At 39.3% G+C, this 13117-nt stretch overlaps 1 pseudogene; it reads right to left on the bottom strand.

The window, feature by feature from the left end:
* Window positions 1-9149: 9149 nt before the first annotated feature.
* Window positions 9150-11559, bottom strand: LOC129563960 (MAGUK p55 subfamily member 7 pseudogene; annotated as a pseudogene).
* Window positions 11560-13117: the final 1558 nt, after the last annotated feature.

The raw sequence follows: 13117 nt of genomic DNA, 5'->3' as shown, positions 1-13117 counted from the left end.
ACCACACAATTGCACTCATCTCACACTCTAGCTCAAGATTCTCCAAGCCAGGATTCAGCAGTACATGAGCAGTGAACTTCCAGATGTTCAAGCTGGATTTAGCAAGGGCAGAGGAAACAGAAATCAAATTGCCAACATCAGTTGGATCATCAAAAAAGCAAGATATTTCCAGAAGAACATCTACTTCTGCTTTATTGACTATGCCAAAGCCTTTGGCTGTGTGGATCACAGCAGACTGTGGAAAATTATTCAAGAAATGGGAATACCAGACCACCTGACCTGCCTCCTGAGAAATCGGTATGCACATCAAGAAGCAACTATTAGAAGTGGACATGGAAAACAGATTGGTCCCAAATCGTGGAAGTACATCAAGGCTGCATATTGTTACCCTGTTTATTTAACTTATATGCAGAGTACATCATGTGAAATGCCAGACTAGACATGCTAAGTTGCTTTAGTTGTGTCTGACTCTGTTCAACACTCTAGACTGTAGCCGCCAGCCTCCTGTGTCCATGGGATTATCCAGGCAAGAATACTGCAGTGAGTTGCCATACCCTCCTCCATGGGATCTTCCCAACCCAAGGATCGAACCCACATCTCTTATGTCTCCTGTATTGACAGGCAGGTTCTTTACCACTAGTGCGACCTGGGAAGCCCCCTACAGTAGTGCAGTCACACTGAAATAATTCCACTGAATCCAGCTGCTGCTCTACCACTTTGGTAGTGAAGGCTGGTATTTTTAAAAAATAAATAAAAATAATTTTTTTTAAAGATTTAACAGCACTTAGTGCTTCCTGTTAACAGCAATCCAATTTGACTAGCTCTATTTGTAGTTTTAAATAAATTAAGAGTGGCAGGAGAGGATGATGGGGAGAAATGGTGAGTCAGTCCTTAGATTTGAAAATGTTTTTTGGTCTGAAAATACCATCATCATCAAGAACAACAAACATCTGTTGAGCACTTAGTACATGAGAGCATTTCTAAGGTCAGAGGAATGATTTTTAAATGTCATTCCTTAGTGTTGGGAGATTTATCAAAACAAAAAGAACACATCAGCTGGAAATTACTTGAACAGCTTTTTAAAAGACAAATGGGTTATTTAAATCATCCTCCTCGTGTGTCTTCTAAGTTCTAAGAAGCCAAGAAAATATTATTAACTTAATGTGGAATATGTATTTTATTCTTCAAGCCTTTGATTTAGGATCATGATAGCTGCACTTTTTTTACATGATAATACATGCTTAATTCATTTTATAATAGTTTTTAGAAACATACAGCACAGCAAATTATAAGGATCGCATGTATTTTTTTCAATTCCAAAATTTGTCTCTTGAATCCATACCCTAAAGTTACTTACCAGCCGGAGTGTCTGTTTTTTTTTTTTTTAGATTCATTGAAATCTTGCTTCTTTTTAAATTTTTTAAACTGAAGTATAGCAGATATGCAATGTTGCATTAGTTTCTGCTGTACAGCAAAGTGATTCAGTTATACATATATATACACACACATTCTTTTTATAGCTTTTCCATTATAGGGTGAGCCTCTTGATTGGAACCAGCTGAAAAAGCATGTCCTCTCCTCCCCAACAGGGAGAGAAACATCAAGTTCTAGAGAAGTACCAACTTGTTAAAATATCAGGTGCTTAGAGACTCGCTTTGGAAACCTGTTGCAGAGAGAATCTCAGGGAGAGGGGTATGAGGCATGAAAGAAAGAGAAAAAAAAAAAAAGACTGGAAGGAAGGTTATGTTCTAAAGAAATGGTTTTTTAAAAGGAAGGGCACTTCAGGATGTTCCAAGAAGAGGCTATTCTGAAACTTTGAAGAAGCTGCTGGCCCTTCTTAATTTCAACAGAATAGTGAGAAAGTAAGTACTAATATTAAACTGAAGTTGTAAGAGACCTTGAGTGGCTTAGAAGCATCATCCATGAACATACTCTGTATGGTGAAGTTGCCCCAAAGATATATGTTACAAGGTAACGTGAAAATAGAGTATCTGACTTGTATTTCAGTTTTGCTTCTTTTCTCGGCTCTGTATTTTACTGTTGTTTTATTTATTTACTTGGGGCTCATAAAGTGAATGAGAGAGAACTGGCATAACCAAGTCATCAAAAGTTTAAGAAAAAAGAAATATTAGATAGGAGTAGGAATTGGTACAACCTTTTTTAAAGGGAATTCACATTGAATTTCAAGGCACTTTCAAATATTTGTGGCCTTTGACTTAATAATTCCACTTCAAGAAATCCTAAGGAAATAATCAAATGTGCATAAGAAAAAATCATAATAAAAATTACCTGTAATTCCACTACCCAGAGACAATCACTCTAATTACACTCTTCTTGGTGCTATTTTCTTCCAGACTGCGTTGTTAGGCTTCTCTTTGAGGCTACCATAACAAATCATCAAAAACATAGAGACTTGAAATAATACAGACTTATTATTTTACAATTCTGTAGGTCACATATCAGATGCAGGTCTTCAGTTCAATTCAGTTCAGTTCAGCCAAGTCTTAGTGGGCTAAAAATATAGGTGCCTTCAGGGCGGCATTCCTTTCTGGAGGCTCTAGGGGAAATTTTAGTTTCTTTCATTTTTAAGTTTCTGGGGGTCACCCACATTCCTTGGCTAAAGTTCTCCTTCCTCCAAAGCCAGCAATGTTATCTCTCTGTACCTTCCATAGATATAGCTCCCTCTGAACACAGCGGGGAAGGATTCTCTGCTTTGAAAGACCCATGTTATTAGATGGACCTCATTCAAATAATCCAGGATAATCTCCCCATTTTAAGGCCCTTAAACATAATCACATGTGCAAAGTTATTTTTACCACATAAGGGAACATACTCACAGGTTTTGAAAATCAGGGCATGCAAAGGCATCTTTAGGGGCTTCTGTGGTGAATCAGAAAGTAAAGAATTGCCTGCAAGGTAGGAGACCTGGATTTGATCCCTGGGTTGAGAAGATCCCCTGGGGAAGGGAATGGCAACCCACCCCAGTGTTCTTACCTGGAGAATCCTTTGGACAGAAACATGAATTTTGTGACTAACACTTCTAGGAGAGAGAGAGAGATAGGCATATTTGGTTGGGGAGTCAGGCATTATTCTCTCTACTACACGAATGTTTTCGTGTATAATCAAAAATATATATTTTCTAAAAGTAGAAGCATAAATAATTTTGTATCATGCTCTCTTTCTATTTACACATGTATAATACCAGCATCCAAGAAGCCCATTTCAGAATACATTCTAGTCACTACCACCAAAGTAACCACTATCGTACTTTATAACAGCATAGATTAGTTTTGACTGTTTTTGTAGTTACACAGAATGTATGCATTTGTATGTGGTTTCTTTCTTTCATGCAACATTATATTTATAAGATTCATCTGTATTGTTTCATATAGTTACTTGTAGGTTGTTATGTCTCTTCAGTTCAGTTCAGTCACTCAGTCATGACCGATCCTTTGCGACCCCATGAATCACAGCACACCAGGCCTCCCTGTCCATCACCAACTCCCGGAGTTCACTCAAACTCACGTCCATCGAGTCGATGATGCCATCCAGACATCTCATTCTCTGTCATCCCCTTCTCCTCCCGCCCCCAACCTTTCCCAGCATCAGAGTCTTTTCCATTAATTCAACTCATCGCATGAGGTGGCCAAAGTATTGGAGTTTCAGCTTTAGCATCAGTCCTTCCAATGAACACCCAGGATCGATCTCCTTTAGAATGGACTGGTTGGATCTCCTTGCAGTCCAAGGGACTCTCAAGAGTCTTCACCAACACCACAGTTCAAAAGCATCAATTCTTCGGCGATCAGCTTTCTTCACAGTCCAACTCTCACATCCATACATGATCACGGGAAAAACCATAGCCTTGAATAGACGGACCTTGGTTGTCAAAGTAATGTCTCTGCTTTTCAATATACTATCTAGGTTGGTCATAACTTTCCTTCCAAGGAGTAAGCATCTTTTAATTTCATGGCTGCAATCAGAATCCGCAGTGATTTTGGAGCCTCCCCCCCCCCACCAAAAATAAAGTCTGACACTGTTTCCACTGTTTCCCCATCTATTTCCCATGAAGTGATGGGACCAGATGCCATGATCTTTGTTTTCTGAATGTTGAGCTTCAAGCCAGCCTTTTCACTCTCCTCTTTCACTTTCATCAAGAGGCTTTTGAGTTCCTCTTCACTTTCTGCCATAAGGGTGGTGTCATCTACATATCTGAAGTTATTGATATTTCTCCCGGCAATCTTGATTCCAGCTTGTGCTTCTTCCAGCCCAGCGTTCCTCATGATGTACTCTGCATATAAGTTAAATAAGCAGGGTGACGTTATACAGCCTTGACGTACTCCTTTTCCTATTTGGAACCAGTCTGTTGTTCCATGTCCAGTTCTAACTGTAGCTTCCTGACCTGCATACAGGTTTCTCAAGAGGCAGGTCAGGTGGTCTGGTATTCCCATCTCTTTCAGAATTTTCCACAGTTGATTGTGATCCACACAGTCAAAGGCTTTGGCATAGTCAATGAAGCAGAAATAGATGTTTTTCTGGAACTCTTTTGCTTTCTCTATGATCTAGCGGATGTTGGCAATTTGACCTCTGGTGCCTTTGCCTTTTCTAAAACCTGCTTGAACATCTGGGAGTTCACGGTTCACATATAACTGAAGCCTGGCTTGGAAAATTTTGAGTATGACTTTACTAGCGTGTGAGTTGACTGCAATTGTGCGGTAGTTTGAGCATTCTTTGTCATTGCCTTTCTTTGGGATTGGAATGAAGACTGACCTTTTCCAGTCCTGTGGCCACTGCTGAGTTTTCCAAATTTGCTGGCCTATTGAGTGCAGCACTTTCACAGCATCATTTCTCAGGATTTGAAATAGCTCAACTGGAATTCCATCACCTCACTAGATTTATTCATAGTGATGCTTTCTAAGGCCCACTTGACTTCACATTCCAAGATGTCTGGCTCTAGGTGAGTGATCATGCCATGATTATCTTGGCCGTGAAGATATTTTTTGTACAGTTTTTCTGTGTATTCTTGCCACCTCTTCTTAATATCTTCTGCTTCTTTTAGGTCCACACCATTTCTGTCCTTTATTGAGCCCATCTTTGCATGAAATGTTCCCTTGGTATCTCTAATTTTCTTGAAGAGCTCTCTTGTTTTTCCTATTCTGTTGTTTTCCTCTATTTCCTCTATTTGCATTGATCGCTGAGGAAGACTTTCTTATTTCTCCTTGCTATTCTCTGGAACTCTGCATTCAGATGCTTATGTCTTTCCTTTTCTCCTTTGCTTTTTGCTTCTCTTCTTTTCACGGATATTTGTAAAGCCTCCTCTTCTATTCAGTTGTGTAAGCATACTACAATTCATTTATCCATTCTACATTGACTATTTAGGAAATTTCTATTTGGGGGCTGTTAAGCATATGAACAGGTTTCCCAGTTGGCTCAGTGGTAAAGAATCTGTCTGTCAATGCAGAAGACACAGGTTCAATCCCTGGGTTGGGAAGATTCCCCTTGAGTAGGAAATGGCAAGACATTTCAGTATTCTTGCCTGGGAAATCTCATCGACAGAGGAGCCTGGCAGGCTACAGTTTATGGGGCAGCAAAATGTTGGCACAACTGAGTATGCATGAGCACTTGAGCACAGTTTTTTGGTTATTAATCTAAGAGATGAATTGCTGTATCATAGAGCACGCATATAATTTTAGCATAAGTAGATACTACCAATGGAGAAGGAAATGGCAACCCACTCCAGTGTTCTTACCTGGAGAATCCCAGGGACAGGGGAACCTGGTGGGCTTCCGTCTATGGGGTCACACAGAGTTGGACATGACTGAAGTGACTTAGCAGTAGCAGCAGATACTACCAAACCAGTTTCTGACCTGATTATACCTCTTTCACTCCCATTAGTAATGAGTGACATTTTCACTTGCTCTATAGTTCGTCAACGCTTGTTTGTTTTTTTTTTTTTAATTAAAGATACTTTATTACACTCAAAGTTTTCCCATTACTTTTAATTGTAGACTCTTACTAGTCAAAACTCTTACTGGGCTTCCCTCCACAGATCAGTCTGTAAAGAATCTGCCTGCAATGCAGGAGAATTGGGTTTGATTCCTGGGTTGGGAAAGATCCCCTGGAGAAGGAAATGGCAACCCACTCTAGTATTCTTGCCTGGAGAATCCCATGGACAGAAGAGTCTGGCAGGCTACAATCCATGAGGTCACAAGAGTCGGACACGACTGAGTGACTTTCACTTCACTTTCACTAGTCAAAAAGAAAATAAATAATAAAAAAATCTATATCTTCAGGAAACTTTTAACAACATAGTTTTCCTTTATATGCTTGTCAAGTTAGATACATTCAGTCATTACATGATACGAGGAAGATCAGCCTTAAAGATATCAATAATGTCTATATTGGTAAGTAAAATAATGGTATTTCAATTTTACCTTAAAAAAAATCAAACAGAGTCCAGTTTGTTAATGATGGGAATACAGACTTATCTTTTTAATCTTGGATATTACATATTTGGACTTAAAAAAATAAATATTCCTATTCTCTCAAATAGTGGCTGACATTGTCTTGGAAGCAGGCTGCCTAAAGAACCAGTCTCTCCTCCCTCAATAGGGATCCAGGGGTACACCAAGTACAGAATCAAGAGCCCTTTGCCACATTTATCACCAAGCCTATGGAGCTACTAGCCCTGCCTTACTAAATTAAAGAGAACTGAATCTCTTTCTAAGTATCAAGGTGGCCATGTGGACGTCACTAGCAAGGCCACGTACGTGTACTACTGATGAAAGATTTTTCAAATTGCTGAATTTCCCCTTTTCATTATTTTAAAAAATATTGTTCAGCTCTAGTGTAAAAAGGGAGAGAGATTGGACAATTATATTTTTATAACACTTCCATCACCACCCCCACCACCAAAAGGGATTCCATCTTTATCACACGATCTCTACCTCCACAGTAAAGAATTGAGGCAAAAAACAAAACAAACCATGTTCTATTTCTGAACAAAGAATTCGGACTACCTAAATTATAATTAATTCCCTAGTAAGTCAATTTATTGGAAATTTCAATCAGTGTTCAAAAAGAATATCCTACCCAAATCATCCAAGGAAGACTTGTACTTTCTTAGACCAGCCACACAGCCATGAAGCATGGCTTCAGTATTAGACTTGGCAACCCCAAACCCCCTTTTAAACTGAATTGGTTGCTGTTTACTTAATTAACTTAGAACTTGTTGTTTGGATTAGGCTGTCAGGTAACATTGGTTATCTAACTATTTAGCTGCAAGTGTGTATCGGGTATGAAATCTCACACATATGAAGGAAACCCGGTGAGCCATGCTATCAGATGTGCACAGAGCACACATGTGGATCTGAGTACAAACAAAGGTCAAAATATTTACATGGAATGTTGACCCTGACTTAAAAAGCTACTATTTTAAATTACAACATCTTTATATACAATTTGTTTTATTAATAGCCTCATTTGATAATTAAAAAAAATAAAATTTCACTACACTTATTTTTATTTAAACAGGATATCTAAACTCTCTTTACAAATTAAAAAAATTTTTTTTTCTGTTTGAAAGTCACAGATGCTATGATTCTGAGTGGCAGGGTCTTACTGCATGCAAGAATGGGACACATATTCTCTTATACAACTATGCACATTTCTAGTATTTTGAGCTCTATAATTTACTCGCTGAAGATCACTAGTATCAAAGAAAAATGAGAGATCCTATGTACATATTTACAATACAATACACCCATGGCTGATGCATGTCAATGTATGGCAAAATCCACTACAATATTGTAAAGTAATTAGTCTCCAATTAAAATTAAAATAAATTAATTAATTTTTTAAAAAAAGAGTCTTTCTTAAACTTCTTTAAAAACAGCAAGATTAGGATGGTATCTGGCCAATGTTAAGAAATATTTTGATGACAAAGAAATAAGTTAACATTATATGAACAGTTCTCTAAAATACATCTTATAGTGCAATTTAAATATGGTGATCAACTGCACATATTTGGGAAAATGATCACATTTTCTTTAACTGTATCAGTAACATGTAAAACCTACCTTTATTTTTTTTTTAAAACCAACATTTAGAATAGGATTCATTCTTGTAATCTACTGGGGAAATGCAAAGCCAGGTGAGTCCAGAAAGAAATGTCTGAGAATTTATAAATAAAATTGTCCTTTGTAATCAGTGCTTTTGGGTATGTAATTACCATTCTATGATTAAGCCATAAGGAAAGGTTTTTAGTTTCATATATAATAATTTTCAAAGCCTACCTTCCCTTATTAAGTATTTGTTGAGTCACAAAGCCTTCTCAAGTGGCCTATAACATATAGGCCACTCACTGAGGCAGATTTTCAGTAATTCCTTTAAAGAGAGATTCTTGATGTACACAATGTGACTATACTGTGTCTATGTAAGAGAAATGGTCGCACTATTAGGAGAGTAAGAGGACTCCACCTTAATGCCAGTCCAGGTGCATCTATGATGATCCACCCAAAATATACCTTAACTGTCTTGTCTGGAGTTGCACAAGGTTGTAAATTTAGCATCTTCAATGGCTAATATGCAAATGCAAAGGCAGCGACCATGTCTGAGGCCAGCAGAAGCACTAGACGCCCATGTATATTCTCTAGCTAACTCTCTCTATAAAAAGTTCAACCTCCTCTTGGAGGTAGAGCTCTGTATTCAAGACAGCCAGAAGGTTCAAAGTTCTGCTCAGAATACAGTACTGAGCACATTTTAATTCTGGATCTTATGCTCAAACACTGTGTTTGAAATAAGACTGTAAAAAGATACAAACAAAACATTCAGTTTTAACCAAGATTGTACAACACTAACAGTGATATCCTTGGTGGCTCAGAGGTTAAAGTGCCTGCATGCAACGCGGGAGACCTGGGTTCAATCCTTGGGTCGGGAAGATCCCCTGGAGAAGGAAAAGGCAACCCACTCCAGTATTCTTGCCTGGAGAATCCCATGTATGGAGGAGCCTGGTGGGCTACAATCCACGGGGTTGCAAAGAGTCAGACACGACTGAGCGACTTCACTTTTCACTTTCACCACCAAAATGGTAACTGATTTAATCATGCACTCTACAAAAAAAAAAAAAAGATAATTAGGAAAACTCCCCTAAGTTATGAATGTAACCAGCTCACTGGAACCCAATGAGTATCTGTCTCCAATTTGTCAAAAGTTGTTTTCAGCTCATTGAAGGCCAAAGCAAGATCATCATTTACTATCAGTTCTGTCGCTCAGTCATGTCCGACTCTTTGCAACCTCATAGACTGCAGCATGCCAGGCCTCCCTGTCCGTCACTAACTCCCAGAGTTTATTCAAACTCATGCCCATTGAGTCGGTGATGCCATCCAACCATTTCATTCTCTGTCGACCCCTTCTCCTCCTGCCTTCAATCTTTCCCAGCACCAGGGTTTTTTCCAATGAGTTACCTCGTCACATCAGGTGGCCAAAGTATTGGAGTTTCAGCTTCAGCATCAGTCCTTCCAATGAATATTCAGGACTGATTTCCTTTAGGATGGACTGGTTGGATCTCCTTGCAGTCCAAGGGACTCTCAAGAGTTTTCTCCAACACCACAGTTCAAAAGCATCAATTCTTTGGCGCTCAGCTTTCTTTATAGTCCAACTCTCACATCCATACATGACTACTGGAAAAACTATAGCCTTGGCTAGATGGACCTTTGTTGGCAAAATAATGTCTCTGCTTTTTAATATGCTTTCTAGGTTGGTCATAGCTTTTCTTCCAAGGAGTCTTTTAATTTCATGACTGCAGTCCCCATCTGCAGTGATTTTGGAACCCAAAAAAATAAAGTCTGCCACTGTTTCCCCATCTATTTACCATGAAGTGATGGGACCAGATGCCATGATCTTAGTTTTCTGAATGTTGAACTTTAAGCCATCATTTACTATAGTTCTGTCAAAAAGATGACCATACTGACTCTCCATTATCTGGGCAGATTTAATCATTTCTTGAAAGTCGTCTCCATTATCTGGGAGATTTAATCATTTCTTGAAAGGGCTTCAGAGCACCTTGGTTGTCTCTGCTTGAGATAATCTTTGCATTTTTTCTTGTCTCCCTCAAATGCCCTATTGACAGAGGCTTTATAAATGTCACATATGGCTTAAATTCTAGTATACTTAAGTGCTTCATTGTATGAGGCTGAACATCCAACAAACTTTGTTTTTAGCCAGGACAGACCAAACTGAGTCTATACTTGTGCTGTAATAATTGTTTTTATATTCACCATAGTCAATAAACTTATTTCATCTCAAACAAATGCTTGGAAGTGAAAATTTATTCAACACCATCACTCTCCTGGCTGCTTCTTGGTCTGGTGGTATAGGGCACTGTCACACCGTATTGTTGTGTGTCACTGATCAGCAGCTTTCATTTCACTTCATTCAAACCTACTCCAACAGGACCAACCAAGACCAACCAAGTCTGTATTTCTTGTTCATCTACCAGTGATAGGGTTTTTCTTCCTCATACGTGGGCACATCAGCTGTGTCATACTTGTCACTCTTCTTGCACTCATACATGGACTTATTTGTTTTCTTATCTTTCCTACTAAGATGGAAAGTTCTTCTAAAACTAGAAGATTTCCTACTGGAAACTTTCAGGGGCTGGACTAATATTTCTGGTTGTCTCAGAGCCAATCTCCTTTCCTGGAAATGTTTAGAGGGATTCAGTCCTGCTCTGGGGTTGGCATCTCCTTCATGCTTTGCTTGCCACAATGTTGCATCATCTTGGCTCATAATCTGAAGAATATCTCCCTTTTTTAAAGAAAGCCTGGTTTCCTTACATGGAATTGCTTTATCCTCATTAGGGTCATAGTCAAAGAGGGCTTTGATAAACATCTTGCCTTCCTTCGATGGCATCTCTTCTTTGATGCTGTGTATAATCTTAAACGTTATTGCACCCTGAGACTGAGCCAAGATCGGGGTTATTTCCTGGATTATTACCCTCGACAGGTATCCCATTCACTTCCCTAAATTCATCGCTAACATGAATAAGACCACTCCTGTCAGCAGCTCCTCCTCTCATGATCCTGGCCACCACGATGGCCCCAGTCTGTTCATCCTTTTTAATAGTGGCTCCCAGTGGTTCTCTATTTTTGACCAGGCAGATGATTTTCACCAAGTCTTCCTCATCGTCAATGTCATCAAGCATAGGATGCAACACAGGATCATAATTCTTCTGAGCCACAGTGTCATGCACAGAGAGCAAAGCCTTCACCTTGGGTTTTGACAGTAGCTTCTCAGTAGCTCTCAGATCTCACTGTTTACTGGCTTGTTCTGAAGCTCCTCGGCCAGGTCATTGGCCAAGGCTGCCACTCCCTGGAGGATGGGCATGGGGTTCTGTTTCTCATGAATCTTGACTAGTGAATGCAGGGTTTTTTCACCAAACATATCCCAGAGGAATGTTGGGTCTTCCTGGCTGTCCACGTGTGGCTGCATCTGGGCTGGCAGAGCCACCAACAGCTCATACAGACCTGTGTCGCTCCCTGAGCCTGTGGACAGAGCGAGCATGATGCTGAGGCCAGCCGGGTGCTGCCAACTCACTCCCCTGGAAGGCGGCCAAGATGCCAACCCCTGAAGCCACTCCCGGGCTGACTACCGAGGTCTGTGTGTCCCCGTGCAGGCCATTTCTGCTCCGGGTGGCCATGGCCACGGCAGGCGCACCCTCTCCGGTGTCTGCAGGCTGGGCCAAAGTAAGGAGGCTGTGACTGCAGCCACCGCTAAGGACAATCTGCAGCCTGCAGGTTCAGCGCTGTCGCGGCAGGCACAAAACTCAGCAGCCCAACACTTGCTATTGTCTATCTTTCTCATTTTGGCAGGTGGACTCAAACATTTTTATGTTTATTATTCTCATTGTAGTTCTATAGTTGTATCTATGGGCTTTCTTAGTTGATTAAATACAGATCCTCCTCAACTTACCATGAGGCTACATCTCACTAAAACCATTTTAAGTTGAAAATATTGTTAAGTCAAAAATGCATCTAAAACACCTGAGTTCCAGAACATCATCATTTAACCTAGCCTACCTTCAGTGTGTTTAGAACACTTATGTTAGCCTACATTTGTTCAAAATAATCTAACACAAAGCCTATGAAAAACAGAATCGTGTGTGTGTTGTATCAGTTGTTTATCCTCATGATCTCATGACTGACTGGGACCTGGGGCTGGCTGCCATTGCCCAGCATCATAAAAGCATATCAAACCACATATCACTAGCCCAGGAAAAGATCAAAATATAAAATTTGAAGTACAGTTTCTACTCAATTGTACTGCTTTTGCACCACTGTAAAGTCAAAATATCTTAAGTCTGACCATTGTAAGTTAGGGATAATCTATAGTTATTTAAGAATGTGTTTTGCTTTTAATTATAACTAGTTGTGTCTTTTCCTTTCAATTGTTGTTAAATTTCAGTTTTAGCACATTGTGATCAAATACTGTGGTCTTTATCATCACAGATTTGGAATTTGTTTTCTTTTAGAATCTAATGTATGATCAGTTTTATAAATGTAAAAAGAGTGGTTGAAAGTAATATATATTCTCTGTAGTCTTTTAAGTTTGTTATGACAGCCTGATTAATATTTAAATCACTTATTGTTCTTTCTACTTTATCTAAGACAGAAAGGGAGGATTAGAGACTTCCACTTCAATTGTGTTTCTCTCATTTTCTTGACCATAGCACATGTAGTGCAGGAGCTCTCAAATTTTAGCATGCATAAGAATCGACTAGAGTACTTGTTAAAATGCAAATTTCAGAGCTCTAGAATACATCTGAGGTGACTCCTGGAGTTGCACTTTTAGTAAGTAAGGACTAACCTTTCAGATACAATAAGGGTCCAAATCCCAGGTGTGCTCTTAACAGTGAGTACTTTGAACAATTCATTGAACTTCTCTGTGCTCAGTTTTTTCATCTGTAAAATGGGAATAATTACCATGTGTGCCACGTTGTGTTGTTCTGAACATTACATTAGTTAATGCATGTGAAAATAGTAATGCAGAATCTGGCCACATTATTAATTACTATGTAAGACTATTCACTGACCATATCCTAGTTTTTCAATGTAAAGTGACT

The sequence above is a fragment of the Moschus berezovskii genome, chromosome X (genome assembly GCF_049115385.1).
Source record: "Moschus berezovskii isolate FMDL1 chromosome X, NW_MosBer_1.0, whole genome shotgun sequence".
Lineage (NCBI taxonomy): Eukaryota > Metazoa > Chordata > Mammalia > Artiodactyla > Moschidae > Moschus > Moschus berezovskii.
This window is presented reverse-complemented; position numbering and strand designations above follow the sequence as displayed.